Source organism: Oryctolagus cuniculus, chromosome 2 (assembly GCF_964237555.1).
Source record: "Oryctolagus cuniculus chromosome 2, mOryCun1.1, whole genome shotgun sequence".
NCBI classification, from domain to species: Eukaryota; Metazoa; Chordata; class Mammalia; order Lagomorpha; family Leporidae; genus Oryctolagus; species Oryctolagus cuniculus.
The window spans coordinates 63,305,320-63,327,365 of NC_091433.1; the positions used below are offsets into that span (position 1 = coordinate 63,305,320).

General features: G+C 37.7%; 1 long non-coding RNA gene across 1 annotated transcript in view; it reads left to right on the plus strand.

Moving 5' to 3' along the window:
• LOC138848472 (uncharacterized) overlaps positions 1 to 22,046 on the plus strand; it is a 1,168,718-nt gene that overhangs the window by 565,020 nt on the left and 581,652 nt on the right. The window contains exon 6 of the long non-coding RNA XR_011386289.1: positions 12,404 to 12,565. This is a non-coding gene — a long non-coding RNA (uncharacterized lncRNA). The remainder of the gene's footprint in view (positions 1 to 12,403; positions 12,566 to 22,046) is intronic.

Below are 22,046 nucleotides of genomic sequence, written 5' to 3' on the forward strand. Positions count from 1 at the left end.
GATATTACCAAATCCCTATATATACCATGGTTTTGGTTCCAATAACTGAAATGGCTACTTCATGAGGAATACGCAGGTGGCATATGTAGCATCATATTGAGTCTATTTACCAGACAAGGGGATGACTCACATCCTGACTAGGATGGTTTGGGCTGGCATACAATTTCACCATACTTGACAGAATATTATGCAATTTAGAACTTAGGAATTGTTTATTACTGAAGTTTTTGATTTAATTTGTCTGACTGTGTTGACCCCAGTGACTGAAACTAGAAGGAGCAAAACTATGGAGGGACTACAATACAAGAAAAGTATTCATAATCCAGTGTACTTTGCAGAAAAAGGAATATATACTTTAAAAAGAGAGACTTAGTGAAACCAGGTACCTGTTAGAACCATGAGTAAAGAGTAAGACAGCCATCCCAAAGAAAGACTGGAAGTGTGCTCTTGACCAAATCAGTGAAGAATGCGTGAAAGTATAGTATCAAATGCAGGGCATATTTGGGATTTAGCAATATATAAGTCAGGTTTATAAATCCAGTATGCATTCTTTTACAGACTGTGGCAAAACCCAGTTTCTCTTAGTGGGAGTTAGTAATTTGGATGGACCTGTCGGAGGGAAGTTTTAGCAGTGGTTGTAAAGGCAACTTGAAATTCCTCTTTCTTGGCCTTTTGAAGCCAGGTCTATGCTCACTAATTCTCAATTACTTGTCTACTAAAGGAATGCTTAGCTCTTCATACCTGCGCATAAACTCAGTATGGCTTTGACATTTTTCATTGCACTCACACATATACACACACACGCACACTGACCTGTGCTGAGATGGAGATTCCATGAGTGTGTTTGTAAGCTTTGAAGCAGCAGCAATGTGCTGAAGGGGATTCTCTCTTCCATTTAATCAGAATCTTCAGAATGTGAGAGATACACCTTTACTCCGGCCAGATGATAGATATGAATACACCTACCGCTTTCTTTATGATTTTACAGTTTTAACTCATTCCAGAAAGCCTACTAAGTAAAAAATGATTAATTTTTTAAAAATTCCCCCTTCATTTGTCTGAGTCAATTTATAGTGCATTTTATCATAAGCCAATGCACTCCAGAAGTGTTCACAGCTTGAAAAAATAAGGTAATTGAGAATAAAAATTAAACATAATTTTATGTAAAAGGTAATGTGAAAGTTCATTATATTCATTTGTTTTCTTGACCAGTTTTTCAACTCTTTCGGAACTCATGGATTTACTATTCTCAAAAGAAGTTTTAAAAGTAAATTTATAGTCTGGAAAAAATACAATAAGTACAAAAATATAAGAATCCTCTGAAAAACTTGGGGATAGCACCTCTATATCAGACTAAAAAAATAAAATATAAAAAATTATAGTCTTCCCCTCTCTGGCTAAATGACCTATGCAAAGCATGATATTTTATGTTCATCCAAATATGGTATGTGATTCAAATTTGTTCTCTGACTAGAAAGTGTCTTGTTGAATAAATTGATGAATATATCTTTGCCTGAAGCTGTAGTGTCAAAATATCACACTTAGCCTGTGTTTATTTAGTGTAAGGTTTTGTTTTTGTTGTATTTTTTTGCATTTATGTAAACATTTCAGTAGCAAACATAGGTGTTGAAAAAGGAGCAATCCAAAAACTGGAATAATTTTTCAAACACCATTATGTCCTCCCTAGAAACAAAAATGTCATTAACTCACAGTATTATGGGAGGTGAATCTGTATCCTGAATCCCCTGCCATCTAATTTGTCTGCTGACACAATCTATGAAGCAGTTAGAGATTTCCAGTCTCTCATGCCACAGTTGGAACCTCCTACAGAGGAAAATTAGAACTAGAAGATACCTTGGAGACAACTAGTCTAACATGCTAATTTTACAGATGAAGAAACTGACAGAGAAATTAAATGAGTTGGCCAAGGTCATAAACCTCAGTGGGGCAAAGCTGGATCTCCTGACTTCCAGTCCAGTGGTCTGCCCATTCTTCTCCTGCTGTAAATGAATTGACTCCCAGAAATCATGGTGTCATGAGGTTATGGTGTCATGGTGTCATCCTAACCCTTGATTCCTAGTATCGGATGGGGACAACTCCAAGGCATACTGGTCAAACTTGGGCTTCGTGCATAAGGAAGGGGATAATCTTGCACATTAAATCCTTGCAAGTGAAATGTTTTTGAGCACTTGCAGTATCTTAAAGCTGAAACATTAGTATTTTTGACAACACTGAAAAAGATTATTTGAAAATAACCATTCAATACAAGGTTGTAATAAGCCTTCCCACTGAGCAACAAAATCAAATTGGCCTCTCATAAAAAAATGGAGCAACTCTAAGCACGTGTCCTAACTGCTACTCAAGTGTGGGTCATGAGTAATCACGCACTTGTGATCTGTTCTGCCTTCTGAATTCTGAAGAGATAATGATAAATATGCACAAGAATTTGACAAGGATGAAGTAAGATTTGAGTGGCAATGCTAACTATGAGAGCATGGCTGAGACTGGGGCATTTTTCTGTATTATTCCCCAACTGTGAACGTTCAGAACAAGGAATGGGAATAGTTATAATTACAGAACAGAATTTTGGCAGGATATGAAAGTTTGTAGTTCTCCCATGGTGCTAAGAAGAGGCACCTGGTCAGTAGGAGTCAAAAGAAGTATTGCAACCTATGGACAGCTAGGATCCATGCGAATGTGTGAAGCTAGCCTACATGAGCACCTGACAGATAAGTGCATGAGAGGAAAAACAAAGCTTCTTTCCCAACTTTTTTTTTCTTTTTTTTTTGACAGGCAGAGTTAGACAGTGAGAGAGAGAGACAGAGAGAAAGGTCTTCCTTCCATTGGTTCACCCCCTAAATGGGTGTGAACCAGTGTGAACCGGTGCTGTGCCGATCCGGAGCCAGGAGCCAGGTGCTTTTCCTGGTCTCCCATGGGGTGCAGGGCCCAAGCACTTGGGCCATCCTCCACTGCACTCCCTGGCCACAGCAGAGAGCTGGCCTGGAAGAGAGGCAACCGGGACAGAACCAGCGCCCCAACCGGGACTAGAACCCGTGGTGCCAGCGCCGCAGGCGGAGGATTAGCCTAGTGAGCTGCTGCGCTGGCCTTCCCAACTTTTGGAAGAAACTGGCTACACTTTCTAAAAACTGAGGTCCAGAAATAGAGACTATCCTGAAAAATATTCTCTACCTATCTTCTCTCCTAGATTATAAATTGCTTGTGGGCAGAGAATATTCACCAAGGTGAAACATATGCATTGGGATGTCCTTTAGGGGTCTAGTACTCTCCCTGATGCTAAGCATATAAAAATAAAAGATCCAGAAGTATTCTATAATCTCACAGTGAAGCAGGTTCACTGATAACTAATCCAAAGGGAGGACTCCCACAGAATAGAGCAAAGCAAAAATTATCACTAGGCCAACTGCCAAGAACTGGAGTCAAACAATTCTGCCTACTGTACCTGGGCTAGAGTTTTACCGATTGCATGAGGTCAGTGGAACTGAACATACTTACATGGAACAGGTTATATGAGGCAGATTAACTATGGAGAGGAAGCAAAGGGCAAATAAAAAGCTTAGAATCCATTGTGACTTGGTACCCCAAGGCTCCAAAAAGCTGTCTGGGGCAAATGGGGAGGTCATTTTATATAACACAGGGATCAGCCACTGACCTACATGAGAAAATCTTGAGAGACAACCTAGGGGTGACAGGAGCAAAGCCTGGAGAGTCCTGGGAGTTGATCCCTGTCTCAAGATGTTATTCCCTGGGAGGGACACGAATTAGGCCTGGGTTGTTTGGAGCAATTCCTCCCTGTCTTGGAATATGGCATTTCCAAGTGCACTCCACATTCATTTCTGAGAACTACAGTGGGAAGAAAGGAAGAGCTGATCAGTCTAGGCTACCTAGAGAATTATACTATCCTAAACTCTAGGAATAGGGATACATATATATATAATATTTAATATATATATTCTTTTTTATTTTATTTCTTTATTTTTTTGACAGGCAGAGTGGACAGAGAGAGAGACAGAGAGAAAGGTCTTCCTTTGCCCTTTGTTCATCCTCCAATGGCCGCTGCGGCTGGCGTGCTGCGGCCGGCGCACCGCGCTGATCCGATGGCAGGGGCCAGGTACTTCTCCTGGTCTCCCATGGGGTGCAGGGCCCAAGCACCTGGGCCATCCTCCACTGCACTCCCTGGCCACAGCAGAGAGCTGGCCTCAAGAGGGGCAACCAGGACAGAACCCGGTGCCCTGACTGGGACTAGAACCTGGTGTGCCGGCGCCACAAGGCGGAGGATTAGCCTAGTGAGCCGCGGCGCCAGCCAATATATATATTCTTCATGATTCTTTTTACCATATTGTTATATATTATGCAATAAGCAATTTAGTAAGTACACTCAAGCTATTTGGACTATCATCACTCACTTAATAAACAGGAATTGTCTGACCGATATTTGCAATGTACTCTGGAGTAAATGACCTTCAAATTTTTTTCATAAAACAACAGAACGAGAGAGGCATAGAGAAATTTTTAAAATTCCATAATCAGAAAGCTCATTTATATTAATATTCTCAAAATATGATAGGCTATTTATAAATGCATGTATGCACATAGACTAAGATAAATAAGAAAAGTATCATGTGTTTCCTACATTCAGTTCATTGATTTTTATTGGTATTAGACTATAAATTTTTCCTCTTTTTTTCTAAGCAACCGCATTCTGAAAACTTGTTTAAGTAATATTTTTGATAATTTCATCCTATCTCATGATATCATGTTGACTGCTTACTAAGTAAAAAGTATCTTACAAATTTCTAGAGATGTGTACTCCTACATATGATAGCAATAACAATGACAAACAATAGTCATACACAAGTATAATACAAATAGATGTCTAAAGATACGGTTTTGAGGCTTGATTTTGATACTTGTAGTCATAACCCTATATAAGCTATTTTAGAATTTCTCAGCCTCAGGGGACATAGGGATAATATGATGAATTCAAATTCAAATCTAAACTTCAAAATATCTCACAAAGGAGGAATGTCCCAGGAGTGACAAAATGAACAACAAAATGAAAATCTGGGCTGGCGCCACGGCTCACAAGGCTAATCCTCCACCTGCGGCACACCTGGTTCTAGTCCCGGTCAGGGTGCCAGATTCTGTCCCAGTTGCTCCTCTTCCAGTCCAGCTCTCTGCTGTGGCCCAGGAGTGCAGTGGAGGATGGCCCAAGTGCTTGGGCCCTGCACCTGAATGGGAGACCAGGAGGGGGTACCTGGCTCCTGCCATCGGATCAGCGTGGTGCACTGGCCGCAGCGCGCCAGCTGTGGCGGCCATTGGAGGGTGAACCAACAGCAAAGGAAGACCTTTGTCTCTCTCTCTCTCACTGTCTAACTCTGCCTGTCAAAAAAAAAATACAAAAACAAAATGAAAATCTGCATAGAGAAATGACACCAGCCTATCAATGGGGTAACTAATGATGCACGACCAAGTGGGAGCATTGAATGGGTGCTGTCACCTGAATTTGAGTTATAAGGGGGAGAAGGTTGTCGTGAGAATAGATCTGACTTCTACTCCAGGGTCTAACTTTGACATGCTGCTAACAAAACTCTATGAACTCAAGTTGCGTCTTTTTACAAATACAGTTAAGTAAGTGTACACAATAGAGAAGGTATGAGAATTAGGATGAAGAATTTGAGGAAAGTAGAACAATTTTCCCAAGTAGTTGATTCTAACTACCATCCTTTCTCTTTACGCATTTGACAAAATAGGATGATGATTTCTGTTATATCTGTTTAGAGTAAAACCAGAAATTCATATTTGCGAAAACTTCAAATGTTACAAAGATTTCAACAAATGTGATGCATTATTATTATTGGCAATGGACTTACTGAACACATTATACCAAGAGACTATGAAAAAAAACAGTTATTTTCCAAAAGAGATGAGATGATTATATAAATTACAGGAGCATAAACAAATTACCACTTGGGTTTGGGATCCAGCTAATGTTCATCTCTTTTTAAAAAAATATATATATTTGAAGAAGTGACAGAGAGAGTGAGAGGGAAAGACAGAGACAGAGAGATATTTCATCCACTGTTGCACTCACCAGAGGGCTGCAGTGTCCAAAGCTGTGCCATACCAAAGCCAGGAGCCAGGAGCTTCATCCAGGTCTCTAACATGGGTGGCAGGAGCCCAAACACCTTTGCCATCTCCCACTGCTTTTCCCAGACCAATAAAAGGGAGCTGGATTGGAAGTGGAGCAGCTGGGACATGAACCGGAACCTATTTGGGATACTAACATCACAGGTGACAGCTTTACCTGCTATGCCACAACACTAAACCCTAAGGCTCATTTTTATATCAGGAAGGACAATTGCCCCTTCTTATGGAACCATGAGATGAGGAAACTATTGGTGAAGACATATAGGCTCAGATTCTTGGAAGCATGAGAAGTCTGACTCTTCCTGATTTTATATAGCCTAGCACAACAGGTATGTGACAACAGGTATGAGAAGCTGCAATGAGTATAAGTAGCATGCAATTGAGAGAGACTCTGTCTTTATCAGATATACAGAATTGATTTTGCAGCTATTATGCCACCAGAACCATCACATACTATGTGATTATGTTCAATATACATAGCGTCCCAAGTCTTACAGTCTTATTTATAGAATGGGGCTATCACCATCCTCTCTATATAGATTGTTTGGAGGACAAAATGAGTGCCTGGCACATGGGAAGTTTTCGGTTGATTTCAGCCATTATTATTGTTTATGAGTCAGTGGAAATATAATACTGATAATCTTCAATGCATTTATGAGAGAGATAAGTATTTGTAGTCCAAAGAATTTGGGTGCTGGTGAATGCTTCTTGTCTCCCTCGTGGTGGCAAGGGTCCATCTTCAAATGAAGATCCTGAATTGCCTGTGGGAGAGGATCCGGGTTTATCTGCAGGATGAAATCAACATGGTGAATGAAGGCAAAACAAGAAAAACTGCAAGATTGGGGGGGGGGGAGTAATAGAACGTTAGTGGTGAGCACATAAAGGTGGCATGGCAGTGTGTAGATCATATAAATATATGACAGGACTCATTTTTCTCTGTCTGTCCTGTCTAGCTGAAATCATTATCCTCCATGAGCATACATGACGCAAAACAGCTGTGTAACCTCTGGGTAGCTCTGTAACTATAGCCACTGAGACCAGAGCTGAATCCTTAGTATATACTGCCATCGCCTTCACTTATCCTTTGTTAAACAAGGAAGAACATCTTTCTTTATCTGTAAAACTTTAGTCGGCAGTGCAGAGCAATTTAAATTAAATACCTTTGTGAAGCATTTAATGTCTTTTCATCTATAAAATTAGAGAATGATAAACTCCATTCTGTGAGAAAAAGTGATACATATTTATTTATATTTGATTGCTTAGAGAAAAGGAAGAAGTGTCATTTTGCAAAGATCCATGAAAAAGTTGCTAAAGTAAAATATTGAAGTAAATATATGAAAGATCAGGCAATGACTACAGTGGGTATTTCAGAAAGACCTGATTTTATTGGAGGTAGCCAATGGTGATATCAGTTGTTGATGACAGTTCAAGTGAAAGCTTTTCTTATATGGATTCATAATCATTGACTTATTTGTCTGTCCTCAGTTAGGCCCATCACAGAAACAATCCAAATGATGACAATGACAATGAGATGATTGATTTCCCTTTTAGATTTCCTAAAGCTAGTTAAATATAGGTAGTTGCTGTAATTGCATATTTACTATATCACTTTTGCAGCTTTTCGAGTGACAAAAATTCAGCCCCCTGTCACGCGTTTGATATGTTACACTGTCCTAAACATTGCCAATGCTGTGATAGACGAACATAAACAACAAACACTTCATATATTGTCACACAAGGCTAATTTAGACTGTTGGAAATTAGTGGTTTGTAGACTAGAAACCGATATGGTAAGACGTGTGAAACTGCCTAGTGACAGTCTCACTCTGTGATGTGACACTGTTTTATTAGTGTCTCATAAGATCTAAAGCAGTTTTGCTTTGCTTTTGCATGTGCAGTTATCATTTAGCTATGTAAGCTGGCCCAAGAGCAGCGCTGGGAGCAAGATCATGTTTTTGCATAGTATTTGTTCTGAAAACATGGATTAGCAATGAGCATTACAAATGGCACTTGTCAGAAGAGGACCAGAGAGACACTCCACTACATCAAAGAGGATCCATTCCTTCACAAAAGATAGATTCACATGCTGCAGTTAATGATTTGCCCTAAGATATGATGAGTATCCTTAAACCACGATTGATTTTAACTGATGGCCGTTGATAGAGCTACCTCTCCACACCTGAACACTACGTCCTTTCGGAAACCTTACAAGTGGGCTGCACAACTGAGTCTCCAAAAATATTCCAGACAAGATCTATCGAGTAGCTCTGAAAGAAATTATACTTCAATATTCAATTTGTTCTACCTTTTCAAGCAGAATTAGTTTTGAGAAGTATTTTAGTTCATTTATTATTGGAAAAGACCTAACTAGCTTATTCAAGCAAGAAAATTATCCCAAAAGCTCGCAAGATTTATAATGCTTGGAAAAAAAAAAAAAGGCAATTCGAAACCTAATGAGACATTTTAGGCCTCATTTACATCTCTAACCTGACCCATTTTCTGCAAAACGTTTTTGCTGGTAATTTACATACTAAAAGCTAGTTATTTATCCATCCCTAACCAAAAAGTTGATGAGATTACTAATACCACAGTGAAGTTAACATTACCCTACAAGCTAAAAACGACCATTTCTAGAAGGTTGACTACTGAGTCATTTATTTAGCTGTAATCTTCATTACATGCTGGTGATGCACCCAAACCCGAGAGGATGACACGAGAGCCGGTGTGTCTCACTGCCATTCTCACGGGATTGGCAGGAACCCTTCGCAGAACATACATTTTGTAAATGAAGCACATTTAGGTGCCCTATGTGTGTGTGTCCAGGACAATAAATAATGCGATGGAGTGCACTGTCTAAAAAATTCAAAGATCATATAATTTTGAATGACATAAAGCTTTACATATATTTGAGGCAATTGATTTTATTGATGTAGCTGTTGTTATTTAAGAATATATAAACTGCCAATATTTGAGGAAAAGAAGATTACAATGAAGAGCTACAGCACTTAGCTGCACAATTATATATTTAGGGCCATTTATATTTTTCATGATGAGAAAATATGCAACAATATACATTCATATTATAAGTGAATTTATATTAAAATATATTTTATTATGTATATTTCTGTTACATATTGTTTAAAATTAATGTATTATCTACCATCATTATATATAATCACCATCTGTTCCTAATTGTTACTTAGAGAACTTACTGTCGGCACTGAGCTTATAGTGACTTGACTAATATTCTTAATAGTATCAGAGTCTGTAAGCATCAACTGTTGGTTGAGCTACACTTTAGTTGTACATCACCTGGATGCATGCTAAGAGTTATATTACAAGACCTTCAGGACCATCCTGGAATATACAAACTTTCTGCTACAAACTCCTCTCATTCCTTCTCCAAATGACAGGTGTCATATCCCACAGAATCATTGAGAAGTGTACAACACATCTCTGTGGCCCCCTTTCCAGGCATGCTTTTTTCAACCATTCATTTATTTATTTGAAAAGAAGAGAGAGAGACACACACAGAAACAGAGAGAGAGAGAGAGAGAGAGAGAGAGAGAAAAGAGAATCATCCATTCTCTGGTTTTCTCCCCAAATGGCTGCAAAGCCAGGAGCCAGGAATTACATTGCCACATGGATGGCAGAGGTCCCAGCACCTGGGCCATCTTCCACCAGTTTTCCAGGCAGGTTAGCTGGGAGCTGGATCAGAAGTTGAGAATCCTGACTCACACAGGCACTCTGATATGGGATGTCCACTTCACAAACAGCAGCCCAACCCCCTGTGCCACAGTGCTAGCTCCTTTCAGGGCACTCTCATCCAGACTGGAGAGTGAATCCCTTTGTAAGGTTCTGGTGCTTTGTAGGCAGTGTTCAACCTCCTTTTAGTTTGTTCAGCATGTCCTGCAAACCCTCCAGCCTAAACTAGCATATTTCCTTGTGATCAGGGCTAAGCTAGGACCGGAAGATGACCCAAACCTTATCTTTGATGGGGTCCTTGGAAAGCCCAATCTAAGATGAGGCCATATGAGACAGCTGCATATCCATGCCCTCGACAGACAACTGTGGCTCTATTCCTTTCCTGTCTAACTTTATTCAATAATGAGTTTCAGATCATGTTTGTTTAAAGAAACTCTGTTTGCTGTTGCATTTTTCCTGTTAGTAAAGGCTTTACAAGAGGATATACAATTGATTATAGACAGAGAAAAAATTCCTTGGTAAATGTAATTACTAAAAACGCATCTGCAAAATGAATTGCCATTCACCAAAACGTATTAGATGATGACATATTACAAATCACGCTTTTGTTCCATATTTTGAGGCTGTCAAGTAGTATGTTGGTGCTGCACACAGTCATCACAGCTGTTGACACCATCACAGGTATGGCCACTAAGAAAGCTGACTCATAAAGAAAGTTATATGGATTCTTTTGAATGATCTAAAAGCTTAGGGTATGTTGACTCCACATTCGGCACACTGGTGTCCCAAAGAACATGCTTCAGTTGACAGCTCCCTGTTCCACTTTGGTTATTTGGAATACTTTTGGAGAACTGCTGAAATTCATTGATAATACTCAATGAATACTCTATTTTGTTAAATTTTTCACTTTGTTCCAGGTTTCCCAAGTCTGCCCTATACTATAGACTATAAATGATATATTCCACCTTCAGATTCCTTATTACATAATAACACCATGTGACATAGCAAAGCCTTTTATATCGGAGTAGTATTATTTTGTTAAATCTGTGAACATAGTAGTATCATGTCATCACTGCCGTTCTTGTACTATTATCTTAGCGATATTTCATGATGCTCTTGAACCACCACATCCCTCTTAACATTTACCAAAAATTAAATGTTTTAAAGTTTCTGTGTTTACCAACTTTCATTATTTTATCCTAGAAATTTTGGTGAATAGTATATAGTAGTGAATAGCAGAATCCTGATCCTTGCCTTGTTGAGTTTGGAGTCTAGAGGAAGCAACCACACACACACATACACACATACACACAAATACACACATACACAAAAGACTATAATGTAGTGACAGTTTGAGTTAAGTAAGAAGGAAACGAACAGGGTTCTGTCATATTCAGTAGCAGAGGGAATGTTGGTTTTGCATAAAGTCACTAGGAAAACTAGCATAGAAAATAGCATTCAGATCAGGACTGAAGAGGGGAAAAAAGCCACCCCTGTGAAAATGAATGAGAAGGGCATTCTAGGCATATGTCATCGGAACAAAGATCCTGGTGCAGTAGATAGTGTGCTATAAAAATTGGAGGAAGGCCAGGCTGGTTGGAGTATGATGATGTATGTTGGGCCAGTATGTACGTGGTAAAATTGCAAAGGTCAACATGGATCCAGGATCATGCACACAGTACCATACCTTGGCCGTCACTAACATTAATATGAATTTATACACCCACATATGTCCACCAGCCCCACTCACTACCCATTTTAAAAAGTAGTGCCAGTCCCTGAATCAGCTTATAACAATGGGAAAACACAGGGAACATGTGTTTTCTGAAGACAAAGAGAAAGGAAGAGTATGACCTGAAATCACTTAGGTCTTTGTTGTTGTTGTTTGTTTGATAAGTTAATCAGTTTACAGAGGTCATTTCCTCTTCCCTGTGGCAGAATTGAGGGGCAAAAGTTATCTGGACTCATTGATTGGTGGAATACTAATAAAATGTGGAGACACCACGAGTGAGGAAAGCACTTCTCCCAACAGTTGTGTTGTCCCCCTCACTTGTCTAGAAGTAAAAATATAATCTGTCATTTTATAAAGGAAAACATGTTACATAATGTTGAAATTTTTCCATTTCTACCAGAATCTATAATGTATGTTATTATAAAGTGAACAAGCTAGATATACCCAAATACATTATCACACTAGACTTGAATACCACAACTCGAATATCCTAACAAAATTAAATCCAACGCCAACAAGATGAGAACCAGTCTTGATGGATCTGCTATTAACTATAGCCAACCATATGTTTTCAGTGTCTGATCTATATTTAGTGAATATTATATACCTACAAATGCACAGTTATATGCAATTTAGCTATTTGTTCCTCTTTTCCAAGAAAAACTTTAAAACTCATAGAATTATAAATGCATAAATATAAGCATTGCCAATAAAAATTCAACTTCCATACGTGAGTTGCTCACGTGCAATCACAGTGATTTGTTGGGCTGTGTCTAAGGAAGGTCCTTCTTTCTCCAGGCAGAGCTGCTTCCTAAGAAGAGCCCCTGAGGCTAAGTGGCTACCACGCTTCACACTTCACGTTAGCAGAGCCAGGGGGACGGGGCATAACACGACGTATATGCTGGCCACCAGACTACCTGCAGCCTGGAAGCAGCTTCCTGGGAAGGCACGGAGTGAGTGGTAAGTGGCCAGTGAGATGGGGCACTATGAGAGCCATGTCTTCTGGAGAAACATGTTAGCTGGTCTTCCAGTCAATCCTGTCATCCTTTGAGACACAACATGCAAGAAACTGTCAAACAACTACCTTCTTTCTCACCCTTTCTCTACACCCTGTCTATAGCCATAGCACTTTTGCCAACCAAGGAAATCTTGCTTTCTGTGTTTTTCTGCACGAATCAGTGTGTAACACCACAAATACAAGCTCACATGCTAAACACAAGAGCAAGGGGAGACTATTTGTACATCTTTGACCTTACCATTATTTTTCTTTTAACATCAGTCAAAAATTGCTATTATCAAGTGTCCACCTGCCAGAGCCTTTGAAATCCAGTAATTATTTATGAGAATTTTCTACAGAAGAGGTAGAAAATGTAAAATAGCTTTGGTTCATAAAACAAGAAAGATAAATTTTGCCAGGAAAAAAAATCTATAATGAGTGTGTAGTGAACTATGTGAATGAAAATCAGTTGTATGCTGGTGAGATCGTTAAATGGAAATCAAAGGTATTTGTTGCATTGATCTATCCATCTGCATAAAAGCAAGTGTGTCTCAGATGATACGGTGCATAACCTAATTTTTATTGTTAAAATGAAAATAACTATGAATATACCACATTCATACATGTGAAGATTTTATGAACTTGTAGTTTCTTTTATTTTTTTTTTTAACTTCAGTCTTGATTTGGAATGTCTGTAATTTTTTAAACATGATTATAATCTTATTAACTATTTTATAAATAAGAATTATAGAAGTAGGAAAGCATAAAAACTTAGTTTTTTGCACCATATACCCCTCTAAGTGCTCAACTATTTTAAGGTCTCTGACTATATATAGAGAAAACTAATGCCAGCATATGATACAGGAAAAGATTGAAAGTAGAAATTCTATAGAACATCTAAATGTCACAGGTGTTACTGGAATGGAAATGTGCTTTTCTATACATTTTATAGGTATCATGTATACCTAGAGTTTTACACCAGATTTTTACACTTTATTTTCTGACTTTGTCACCTATTACCTTTTTCCAAATTACTAGAAACTAAAAATACCCTTCTGGAATTAAGAGCTTGAATGCTTTGGCAAACATAGAACAGTTTTTCTGATGTTGTTAAGATAATCATTCATGCTATAGGTCACTTTTCAAAATTGCTGGTGGGCTGAGCTTATGCATCCACCCATGGTGAGATTGCTTCCTGTGATGAGGTTCAAGTTGGTCAAGATGGAATACATTTTTACTTTAGAGAAAAGTAATTTGGGCAATTAAATTATTTTAATGAGGAATGGGGAGAAAAGTGAGTCATGCAATTACATAGGCCAATTATATTTCAATAAAAGTACAGTAGAAATTTAGAAAAAAAAAAGAACAAATGAGAGTTCAATTTATTTATTATTTCCACCATAAAGTCAAAATCTCCACCTTATTTCATTAAGAAAATTTATCAAATTTTACAGAAATTAAATAAAATTACGGAACAATTATTTTCAGATTGAAGTGAAGTGATATATTTTTAAATAAACACATTATAGAAATGTAATGAAGAAGAAAACCTGTTGCTTAAATCATTCTGCCTGTTTTAAATCAAATTGTTCATCATTGAGCTAATAATTTATATGCAGAAAAATTCCTTTTTTTAAATGATATGCTCATTTGCTTAGAGGATATTACACTAATGGCTAAAAATTATGAGACTCCTTAACACAGTCAAAATGTAACCCCTTGAACATTATGAACATCTAAACTCTGCAGTTGTGTAGCTGTGTTCTGTGTGATGATGTCACCATAGCAACAATTATAATAACTACATCATCTTTCTGAATACTGTAACTAAGACATTGAATTCTACTGTTCATGAGGACATTTTTCAAAATCAAGTTAGTTGAGTAATATTCATCGCAGACACTTGCAGAATAATTTTGCAAAAACAAAACAGCTCTTGAAGGAACACAGTGCTTTCTTTGAAGGGACAGGAAGAATTTAAAAAGAAAAGAGCATCTGTTCTTTTCCCCCTAATGATTTTATTGTCTTCTGGATGACAGTAATTTGTGATGGGAAAAAGAGAGGTGTATTGCAATTCGGAACCATTTTGCCTACCTGGGTATTGGAGCATCCAATTGAGAATGTGACCTGACTAGCTCAGATGACACCACTTTTTCCAATTCTGCTATTCTTTCATTATCATTTAAATCTCAGTTCATGTTTTGACAGTCTTCCTCTGTAGAAAGCATAGAAAACATCAGACGACACCTCTTGAGTCTTCCTTCTTAAGCCTAGCTGCGTGATTCTAGAACTAATGTTTTTGTAATATGTGGTGTCGCTGAGAAGAATGAAAATCTCACTTTGAATATACCTCTGTAATAATTTTTAGTTACAGGCTATAATTAATCTGAATAGTGGCAACAAAAGAAACACTTAAGAAAAGTATTTTAATCTTTAGTTAAAGAAGTTTAATGTAAGCAGCATTCTTCCACTTAACAAATATTTATGTGCCAAGAATTTTGTTGCTAGGTGTAGGGTTCATGAAACTTACACCTATCCTGTGCTCTCATTAATAGCTGTTCTGGGTGAGGTAAAAAGGAAAGCACAGAATTTTCCTGAGTTGTCATGTAACAGGCAAAGATACCATTGTCACAGATGGGGAGAGGGAGCTCCTGGAGGATGTGATATTTGAGCAGACTTGAAGCTTGAATTCGTTATGTGAGAGGGAGCGGGGATTTTTAGGAATCGGAAAGAACACAGAGATGGGGAGCTGCCTGGCACACTTTGGAAGTCAAAGGAACCCCGTGTGTCAGGAGCATAGAAAACAAATAGAGAAAAGGATAAGAGAAGACAGGAGTGCAATGAATGAAGGAAAGGTTACACAGGGCCTTGTGGAGCCCATTAAAGAAATTTGATCTTTCTTCCTAGTGCAATGGGAAACCACCGGAGGACATTATTCAGGAGGGTGATGAGGTCAGATTTCCATTAAAAATCATGACTTGGGTTGATGTGTGGGAAGAGACAGCACATGGAATGGAGCAGGGATGGGAAGACCAGTTTGGGAGGTTTCTCTGCAGACAGGGAGAGGGTGATGGTGTGGGAGTCCTGGGAGGAGATGGAGACAATTCCACAGATTCCCAAACTGTTTCAGCAAGAGTGGATTGGATTAAGGATCTGGAAGACAAGGGTCAAAAATGAACCATGTTTGTGGCTGGTGAAGACAAGGTGATATTTTCAATGTTTGCTCCATTCAGCTTGAAGTGGCTGCAAAACATCTGAAGTGGAAAGTTCCCAAGGGAAGGCTGATTTCAGAAATCTAGGACAAAGGTTTAAATTTGAAGTCATTGGTTTTTAGATGTCAATTGAAGCCATGATAGTGGATGAGATTGCTTGAGGTAAGAACGTAGGGAAATAAGAAAGAAAGGTGCTAACTGAAGGGATCCACACTCCAGTGATTGGATAGAGAAGGGTCAGGTGGCAACAGGGACTGACAAGGAATCAACTGGGCAGTAAGAGGGAAACAGAGTCTAAGCATCACAGAAACCATAGAACAACTCAGTAAAAGATGATTCTGAACTACAGCTTGAATTAAACAATAACACCATTGCTAGCTTTTACAACAAGTTTTAGAGAGAAGGGAGGCAAATCTGCACTGAAGAAAGTTGTTTTGTGAGTAATAGAGGAAGAAATCTGATCGGTGAATGCAAATGACTAAAAAGCTGACTGTGAAATCTATGATACAAACAGGAATGCTAGTGAAGAAAGGTATGAAATAAACAAAGGGTTTTAAGACTAAACTAAGTGTAAAATTCCTGAGAAGATGGACAGACTTGAAATCCAGCAATCCATGGTAAAACATAATCCCAAAAAAGAAAAGGAGTTAACTCTTCTCTTGTGTTGGTAGAAATGGAGGAAAGAGTACTTATTATTATTAAAAGGCTTTATTGGTTTGGTAGCAGGAAATTGGGGTATTTGCTGTGTGAAAGAAGATAGTTTCAAGAGTGATGGGAAAAGACAAGGTCAGAGTGTAGAACTAGGTAAAGAATGTTTGAAAGAATCATTGCATTGGAAAAATATAACAAATAGAGAAATGCAGTGGAATATCCCAGCATTGTTGAAAGGTAATGAATAAGGTTGATAACAGTGAATATTTAGAGGGCTGCATGGTTTTCCCCAGAAGTGTACCAGCAGGAAAATTCAGACAGTTACATTTATCTGGAATGGGAATTCTTGGAATGGTATGGAAGGTACGAAAGGAATGCAAGATTGTGACAAGAGAGTGATGGATATGTCAGGCCACCGTACTAACTAGTATAGAAAAGGAAGCAAATACAAGAAGTACCTGGTGCAAATGTCCTGATGGAGTCAAAGTGGAGATTTTAGTAAGAGTAACTGAGATGGAGGCTGGGGAGAGAGAAGCTTGGGGTAGGACATTAGGCTGTTTGGATTTCATATTTCCAACACAGTTTTAGGTGTGAACATTGTATTCTGTGACACTGAGAATGGGTACCTCAGGTGGAGTGGAGGAAAAGATCACTGAAAATGTTGCTATCAAGAGAGCAAAAGACCGGGCCATGCTATCCAGTGATGGCAGTGGTTGGGACGAGGAAAATCAGGTGCCAAATTTTAAATTAACAAAGAGGTATGGAGCAGGTGACGGCAAAGAGAACACGTGAGGGAAGGCACAATGGGTCAGCGTAAGGCTCACAGACTACCCCCCAGGAGGACTGTAAGGTGCGGTGCTCTGAATAATGTGGGGTAGCAGCAGAGCAGGGATCTCTCATAAACTACACATTCTTGTCTATAATCCATAATTATTTCTTTGTTTAACTTTCATGGTTTGAGAGGAAAGAGCAAAGTCTTTGGTCCTACAATCTACCCCATTGTTCTAGTAGACTTATCCCATGTCTTGGAAGAATTATACAGGAGACTCTTTGGCACAATGGTCAGAGGCCCCTGGGCTTCAGACATGGCTCTGCCACTTTGTATTTTCTAGCTGGTGATTGTGGGAGTGTGGACTAAGACCTCTGCAACTCAGATTCCTTTTCGGTAAAAAGGGAATAAAAATAAATTCCAATGTGCAATTGTGAAAATTAATGGAAGTAATTTATATAAAACCAGGCTGACATTACCTGTCACATATGAAGTGTTTATTAAGTAGAAGCTAACAGAATTACTAGTATTATTATGAATCTGTCATGCATCTCATATACTAAAGTGTTAAGCGCATATAATTCAAAATGTCTTTCTGAAGTAAACCATGCTCTCTCCTTCCTCCATAACATTACACCTGCTGAAATACTCCTCAAGGTGCCTTTGCTCCACCCTTGACCTGGGCGCTCCTCTTAAACAGGCTCACATATCTTCCAGCACCCAAGAAGTTATTCTCTCATTAACATCTAAATAGTGAGGAGGTTACCTTCTCTGACAAATCTGGTATCCCCACCCCCTTAAATGGCACGTGTATCAATATAGGTGCCAAATAGTATGTAAAACAGTACAGAAAGGAAACTTATGATAGCTTATTAAAAGATAGGATTTGTGTTTTTCCTAGAAGTGCTAGACATAGAAAACTCAAGCCTATTAATCTAGTTTGTGTAAAGAGAGTGAAGTGTTTTGTTTTTTTTTTCTACATCCAGTTTAAATGCTGTTTTCTGGTGTATTTGGCTAGGAGGATAGATAATTATGAATTACAATAATCAGTCTTAGAAATGATGAAAGTTCTTACATCCCAGCTTGATGCCTGCTGAGTAGAGGTCTTAATCTGGCAATATTTCAAATATGATAAAAAGATAGTTGAGTAACATTTGGCAAAGGTTTATAAAACATTAAATCCCAGAGAAACATATTTAAAAGACCTACTATTTCAAAGTTTAATAATTGGATTATTATTTAAATGAATTTTTAAGATGCCATGCCCAATAGGAAAGAACCATGTGAGCAAAACTTCAGTCTTTTGAAATTATAATGAAAATCACATTGAGTTGCTTGCATATAATATAGGTGATAGTCATATTGGTGCTAATTTGATGGAACAAAGAGTTATGAGCTGTACAGAGATATTGTTTACCTTTCAATATATAATTGTGGAAATTTCTAAAAGCCCAACAGAAAAAAAAAATCTGAACATGATGGATTCAAGCTCCTTTATTTTAGTGGTCCTGACAAGAGAATCAAGTAAAAGCGATTGGAAAATGGAAGCTTTTCCAATTATAGAAATTAGTTACACTAATTTAGTTTCCAATTATAGAAATTAGTAGCACTGGTAGCTAAACTACTGTTTTTTATATTATGATGATGGGAGAAGGGCAGCTAGGGTTCACCAAACACAACTCTACCAAAACATCGCCTCAGCACTGCATGTGGCTTATCAGATTAACTGGTCATTCTTTAACTGTGGTTTCCAAATTCTGTTATCATACGACTATGACTTAGTAAAAAGCCCAGAGCTTATGTGATAGAGTGGAGATCTGGAATCTGTCGGAGGCCAAAATCAGTATCCTAATCACTGATGTATGAAACCTCAATTCATCCTTGGATTGCTAGAGAGCCCTGGATGATTAACCTATTCATTGCGAGTTCTTAACAGATTTGTTCTGATGTTGACATAACACAGATAAAGCAGTTAAGATTTTAAAACCAAAGGAAGAATAAATGATTTATGAGGTCTTAGAAAATTCAGCAGATCTGCTAAAACAAATTTTTCAAAATTTCTCATTTACTTTTGATAGTTTTTAGACTGGCAAAGCAGGAGGCGAGTCTTTCAGTTAATATAACAAAGCTTCAAAATATAATACACTTGTGACTAAGCTGAAGAAAAGGGAGCAAGTTGTTGGGTAGGTAATACAGCTGCTAAGATTATGTATGGTCAAATAATTGAATTGTCAAATAAAAGTTATAGATGTAATTTAAAATATATAAAACTGATTATCCAAACTCTGTGTTTACACAATTTTAGGAGATATTTTGGTGAATGATATACTGGAAATTTATAATTTATAAATCACAGACTATATTTCTAATCACCAAGCTACATTCTAAAAATTCTCTGAATAAATAAAAAATTTACTTAAAAGCTATCCACAGAATGGTAGACATTTTGAAAAGATATGACTCTGTATAACTCACCTCTTACATTGAGGTAATTTATCCATTGTTTGAATGTTAGTTAGAGAAAATATTTTAAATTTGATTGACAACATCAATACAGGAAATATTCTTCTGCTAGAGAAAATCTTTAGATAACTTAATTGGTAGTGAAACAAAACACACCAAGAAAAAGTGAATCAGACCTAGTAAGGAGAATTTATTACAAGTTAATATTTTGTAATAGAGAAAGCTGGTTTTAAAATGGTGTAAGTGGTATTTATAAATGATTTTCATTCATTCTTGGTTTCTTAATAGTCAATAGTATATTGAATAGTAAATGTAAAAGCTTCTCCAGGAACTTAAACTTGGTAGTATAATAATCCCTTTGGCAAGCAGCTTATTATGAAAGATGCAAGTCCAGAAACAGCAAAGTGAACAGAGACATCCATTTATTTTCCTCAAGTTTAAAATTATTATTTATTTTGGAAGTTTGATTCAACTTCATTTTCCTTCTGCTTGCTGGTGGCCAATTTATTGTTTAGGGCTCTCTTGATCAAACCCTGTCACTTCAGGGGAAGTTCAAGAGAATAGCACATTATTGGTATTACAGAAACAGTTGTTGCTAATCAATATATTTTGAGCCACATACAGGGTATATCTTTAAGGACATAATTCATCAAAAACAAGCTTACTGGGGCTCCTCATGCTATTTTCATTGATTTTTCCCTCTGTAGGAAGACATGGTAGATATTCTATGTGTGACAAAAGAGTTATATTCAAAATAGAGAAGTCAGTTCTTCAAAAAAGTGTTCAGCTACAAAGAATAAAGCAAGTTTTAGGAATTCTAAAAGGGGAATAAAATTGAATTTAACTTATTATCCTCGGATTTTAATATCTTGTGTAAATTATAAAACAAAATGATTTAATATTCTCTAAAAATATTGCATATAAGGAATATCAGATTATAGATGTGAATTCTGTTCTTGACTTAAGAGGTGAAATAGAGCTAGGAAATTGCTTTTATTTAATTTTTCCTATTACCATTGTGTAGTTTTCTTTTAAATTTGAAATTAAGGAATAAGGGGCCAGCATTGTGGCATAGGGGGCTAAACCACTGCCTGCAACACTGGCAACTCCTTTGGGCCCTGATTCAAGTCCCGCTGCTCCAATTCTGATCCAGCTCCCTACTAATGTACCTCGGAAAGCTGTGGAAGATGGCACAAGTATTTGGGCCCTGTTACTCTTGTTGGAGACCTGGATGAAGCTCCTAGCTCCTGGCTTTGGCTTGGTTCAGCTCTGGCAATTGCAGCTATCTAGGGAGTAAACTAGGGGATGAAAGATCCTCTCTCTCTCTCTCTCTCTCTCTCTCTCTCTCTCTCTTTCTCTCTAACTCTGACTTTCAAATGAATAAATAAATATTTAAAAGAAATAAATAAAATTAAGGGACAAGTGTTTAGTACTGCTGTTATGATATTATTTGGGATGCCTGCATCCCATATTGTAGGGCCTGCATTGAAGTTCTGGCTCCACTCTCTATTCCAGCTTCTTGCTAATGCAACCTCTGAGAGGCAATAGATAATGGTTCAAGTAGTTGAGTCTCTGCCACTCATGTGGAAGACCTGGACTGAGTTCCCATATCCCAGCTTCAGCCTGGCCCAGCTCCAGCTGTTACAGATATTTGGGGAAGGAGTCAGTTGAAAGGAGATTTCTCTTTCCCTCACTTTCTATCTCTGCCTCTCAAATAAAATGAATAGGTGATTTAAAACATTTTAAATTAAATATACTTGTACATTCCTTGATACAGTCTGTGTTCTACAAACTTTTCTATTAAAGCAAACTTTAAAAGAACTACTAGAGTTTGCATTATAGTTTCCTGAAATAAACCCTACTGAATAGCAAATAATTGGTTTAGAAAGAGAATGATAATCATCTAATCTTGACAATCTGTATGCTCATATATAATGTTAGCATAAAAATCAGATAATGTATTATTTCGAGTATTTGCAGATTCTGGAATGAGGGTTAAAGGAAAGTAGCCAATCATACATTGTTATCAAGGTAGACCATTACTGTTCATCAGAAGCAGCAGGGAAAACTGACACATGAGTGAGATATTTTGCATGTAAAGCAGTAAATTGCTTTGTTTTATGAAATACACATATTTTGGGTCATAATTTGCCTTTTAAACCCAATCTGCACAGTTAATCCATTATTTTAAATTTCTCATTAAAGGCATAACTCATCATCATTGTGTTCTACTTGGGTTAAATAACCTCCTGGATTGCCATAAAGAAATAGTACTTGAGAAAAAGCAAGAGATGTATACATAGCTATGTGTGACAACTGACTCAAATACCTGTTGAACAAACGAAACTT